Raw genomic sequence first — 5,447 nt, forward strand, 5'->3', positions numbered from 1 at the left:
TAAGTGTGACACCCTGGACTAGCCAGGTAGTCACAGATAGGCCCCGCATAACACCTGATCCCTAAAAAGGTAACAGCAGCCAACCACATTAAAACCTAGTCACCTCCCTCAGAGCTTAAAGGTCACACCAGGGGGCGGAACCAGGCGGATGGCCACACCCACCGAGGAATCCAGAGGGCCTGAGGCAGGAGAAACAGCAGTTGTCGGTGGCCAGTGGCTAGTTGACAGTGACAATAGTCAGTTGGAGTTGAAAGGAGTAGAGTGCAGCAGGCCTGTGGTGACAGGTCTGCAGCGGAAACTGACAGGTGTGAGGGTCGAAGCCTGCACACCTTGGCTAGGAGGCAGGCGGTGGCCTTAGCCTGCAGGAGCCGGGAAGACGGCCAGGTGGAACCGTAAGGGACCGGGACAGGGTAGTGGCCCGCCGGTACTGAACCGGGGAACCGACTGGAAACCGGAGCACCAGGGGGGTACTCAGACCCGGAACGAGGCCCAGAAGCCACTGGACCACGTCGAATTTACTGATTGAGGTCTGGACTTTTGGTCCATTCCCATCCCAAGTCCCGACTGAAGGCAACAGCCCACCGAGGGGGATAGAAAGCCATCGCACAGGCAGAGAGATCTCACGGGCCAGCGTCTGCGGGCAAACGGACTCCACCGGCACATACTGAAGCACAGGCAGTCTACACAAACACAACACGGTGCAGGAGAAAGGCCAGACGCAGCCGGCTGCGGGCATCGACCACCATCAACTTTGTTTACCAGAGACTTGTGTGTGTCAATAATCGTGAGTACAACAGTGCCATCCGGCCGCGCGCCGCCCTGCACCGCCCAGCCACTACTCTTCCTAAATGGGTCCCGGGGCCACCATCCCTGCCCACGGAGGAGTTAACATCTTGCTGCACGACCATCTCCCCCGGGTGCCCCCGAAACTGCAGCAGTGGTGTCTACACTTTCACCATGTCCCGTGGGTGGCGTCACAAACTCAAACATGGCTGCGGCCGTACTTACCTAACCACCCTCCCATCGAGATCGCCAGCAACCCCCTTGCAGAGCGACGTGACCCCCGATTCTGAGTCCGGGTAAGGGCACAGACCCTGCAGCAGGTGCTCGACTGGAAGGCGGAGGTCCGGAGGATGGTGGCCGTGGTGTGGGCCCGTGAACAGAGGGTCTCAGCCGCACTGCCGCTCCACGACAAAGCCACACAGACCCCCATGTCGTCCCTCATCAGCTGGGAGCTGGAGCCTGCCAGTACCGTGACAAGTGAGCCCGGAGTAGCGCAACTCATGGAAGAAGAGGTACCATTTACACTGCCCCCGCCGCCATTCCCGATGGAGGTCCATAGTCCAGGGATCTATTGCACCTGGAAGGGGAGCCCGATAACCCGTCCAAAGATGGTGCAGTGTGGTCCCCTGCAATGGTGAGAACCGCTGCAATTTAACCCCTAAAGTTTTAAAGTTTTAAAGTTACAAGTTCTAAAAGCACCTGCTCCAGCAATAAGACTCTTAACCCTTTGTTGAACGTCACCAAGTTCCCCCGAAGACGCCATCCAGCATCTTGGGTGGAAGGGAAAGAAAAGCTGCCCGACTTGTTGAACGCCGCTGCGGTTGGAGTCCCAGAGGGCGTCATCAGGGGTAGGAGCCCCTGGTGGAGAACGGCAAGCCAGTTAAGTTGGAGCAAGGACAGTTCCCGTTACAGAGCCCGGTTACCGTACCCGCACTGCAGGCAGTGGAAGACGGGGTCTTTATGGACAGTGTCACCCGTGAGTGAAGGTGGCATCGGGGACCCGTGCTGCCCTGTGGTGGACTGAGGGAAAGTGGCTGGAGGAGGCTGCGTTGGCAGCAGAGTTAATGTTTGTAAATAGTCCCGGACCACCTTTCCCGTCCCACAGCCTCCGGAAAGGCAGGTTGGAGGAAGGGCCTGCGGGAATGCGATGGCCGAGGCAATGTCACCAATGCAACCGGTGACTATCCCCCGGGTCAGGGGTCCCCGGGACAGGGGACCTCTGAGAGACTGCCGGGTATGGAACTTTGTACCCAGCCCGTTTGGGCAATTCCCGGACCCGTTCCTGTTTCCTGGACTGGGGAAAAGGGGTGCTGCCTGTTTCTTAGAGGCAGCATCAAGGGGTAGGTTTGCTTGGGTGGGTGACTGAAAGAACCCGGTCCCGTCCTGTTCCCAGTTATAAAAAATGTTTTATTGTTGCAACGGTTAAAGTGATATGCCTCTTGCAAGGGAAGAAAACCAAAAAATATGCTTGAATTGTATAAATGTTAGTATACCTGTAAATATGTTTTTATCTTTTTTAGTTCAGAAAAATAAACGGTGGTGGTCGGACAGCCCGCGGACGGTCTGTAGTTAATCAAGGGGGAGTGTGACGCCCTGGACTAGCCAGGTAGTCACAGATAGGCCCCGCATAACACATGTCCCCTAAAAAGCCAACCACATTAAAACCTAGTCACCTCCCTCAGAGCTTAATGGTCACACCAGGGGGCAGAGCCAGGCGGTTGGCCACGCCCACCGAGTAGTCCAGAGGGCCTGAGGCAGGAGAAACAGCAGTTGTCGGAGGCCAGTGGCTAGTTGACAGTGACAGTAGTCAGTTGGAGTTGAGAGGAGTAAAGTGCAGCAGGCCTGTGGTGACAGGTCTGCCGCGGAAACTGACAGGTGTGAGGGTCGAAGCCCGCACACCTTGGCTAGGAGGCAGGCGGTGGCCTTAGCTTGCAGGAGCCGGGAAGACGGCCAGGTGGAACCGTAAGGGACCGGGACAGGGTAGTGGCCCGCCGGTACTGAACCGGGGAACCGACTGGAAACCGGAGCACCAGGGGGGGTACTCAGACCCGGAACGAGACCCAGAAGCCACTGGACCATGTCGAATTTACTGATTGAGGTCTGGACTTTAGGTCCATTCCCATCCCAATATGGAGATAAGGTATGCACACCAGTGACTATGCAAGGGGAATACATGTAATAGCAGAAACTGCTGTGTGAATACTGACATGAAAAATCCAATAGCTATATGTAAGAATGAAAATGTGAAAAATGGAACCTGCATTACTGCCATGAACATATGAATAAAGAGAAATTTAGCTACTGAATTGATCATTGCAATAGAGCCCCAACACTACGCCAAAGTATTTCTCTACGTTGGGGTCCCTAGCTTGTGTGTGTCCTCTCATGAAGTTAAAAAAACTTACCGTGTATGGGAAGCTGAGACCCAGGCTATATATGCGTATCATGTGGATTGGCAATAGGTGTGAGTGGGGAGGGTTCACAAATGAAAAACTACTAACAAATAAGGAATAACGTTTGGAACACCATTCTAAGTCTGAACTGGGTGCAAAAACCTTTTAGGGGCTCTATTGCATTGATCAATTCAGTAGCTAAATTTCTCTTTATTCATATGTTCATGGCAGTAATGCAGGTTCCATTTTTCACATTTCATTCTTACATATAGCTATTGGATTTTTCATGTCAGTATTCACACAGCAGTTTCTGCTATTACATGTATTCCCCTTGCATAGTCACTGGTGTGCATACCTTATCTCCATATAGTGATGTTTTTTTAGGTTTTTGCACCCAGTTCAGACTTAGAATGGTGTTCCAAACGTTATTCCTTATTCATTCCCATCCCAAGACCCGACTGAAGGCAACAGTCCACCGAGGGGGATAGAAAGCCACCGCACAGGCAGAGAGATCCTAGGGGTCAGCGTCTGCGGGCAAACGGACTCCACCGTCACATACATAGCCGGGGAGCGGACTCCCGTTGCTGAAGCACAGACAGTCTATACCAGTGATGGCGAACCTATGGCACGCGTGCCACCAGGGGCACGCTGAGCCCATTCTGCTGGCACGCGTGCTGTCGCCCGATCCTGCAGCTTTGGTCTGCTAGTGCAGTGGCGCCGGCAGATCAAATCTGTGTTGGAGCGGAGGAAACATTTCTCCTCCGCTCTGACACTCCTCCCCCAGGCTGCAGGTGTGTTGCCTAGGAGACGGAGGAGCGTCAGAGAGGGGCGCCGGCGTCGTCTGCTGGCCGCGTGGGAACTGAGGACCCAGCAGCGCGCAGCGGGGGAGCAAGTGCAGGAGGGTAAGATGTGTGTTGCTTTTTTTTTTTTTTTTTTAGAACTCGTGTGCGGCTGTGCCAAGGTGGGGATGGGGGGGGGCATCGCCAGCATGGGGTGGGGGAACGCACATGGCAGCATTGGGTTGGGGTGGGGGAACGCACATGGCAGCATGGGGTGGGGGAACGCACATGGCAGCATGGGGTGGGGGAACGCACATGCCAGCATGGGGTGGGGGAACGCACATGCCAGCATGGGGTGGGGGAACGCACATGCCAGCATGGGGTGGGGGAACGCACATGGCAGCATGGGGTGGGGGAGGGGGAACGCACATGCCAGCATGGGGTGGGGGAACGCACATGGCAGCATGGGGTGGGGGTGGGGGAACGCACATGCCAGCATGGGGTGGGGGAACGCACATGCCAGCGTGGGATGGGGGTGGGGAAACTCACATGCCAGCGTAGGGTTGGGGAGGGGGAACGCACATGCCAGCATGGGGTGGGGGAACGCACATGCCAGCATGGGGTGGGGGAACGCACATGCCAGCATGGGGTGGGGGAGGGGGAACGCACATGCCAGCATAGGGTGGGGGAACGCACATGCCAGCATGGGGTGGGGGAGCGGGAACGCACATGCCAGCATGGGGTGGGAGAACACACATGCCAGCATGGGGTGGGAGAACACACATGCCAGCATGGGGGGGATGACATGCATGCCAGGATGGGGGGGAAACATGCTTGCCAGCATGGGGGGGAAACATGCTTGCCAGGATGGGGAACAATGCATGCCAGGATGGGGAAACATGCATGACAGGATGGGGAAAAATACATACCAGGATGAAGGAAACATGCATGCCAGGATGGAGTAAACATGCATGCCAGGATGGGAAAACATGCATGGCAGGATGGAGGAAACATGCACGCCAGGATGGAGGAAACATGCATGCCAGGATGGAGGAAACATGCATGCCAGGATGGAGGTAACATGAATGCCAGGATGGGGAAAGATGCATGCCAGGATGGGGAAACATGCATGCCAGGATGGGGAAACATGTATGCCAGGATGGGGAAACATGCATGCCAGGATGGGGAAACATGCATGCCAGGATGGAGGAAACATGCATGCCAGGATAGAGGAAACATGCATGCCAGGATGGGGAAAACATGCATGCCAAGATGGAGGAAACATGCATGCCAGGATGGGGGGAACATGCATGCCAGGATGGGGAAAGAATACATGCCAGGATGGGGAAAACATGCATGCCAGGATTGAGGAAATATGCATGCCAGGATGGGGAAAACATGCATGCCAGGATGGAGGAAACATGCATGCCAGGATGGAGGAAACATGCATGCCAGGATGGGGAAACATGCATGCCAGGATGGAGGAAACATG

Source organism: Anomaloglossus baeobatrachus, chromosome 2 (genome assembly GCF_048569485.1).
Source record: "Anomaloglossus baeobatrachus isolate aAnoBae1 chromosome 2, aAnoBae1.hap1, whole genome shotgun sequence".
NCBI classification, from domain to species: domain Eukaryota; kingdom Metazoa; phylum Chordata; class Amphibia; order Anura; family Aromobatidae; genus Anomaloglossus; species Anomaloglossus baeobatrachus.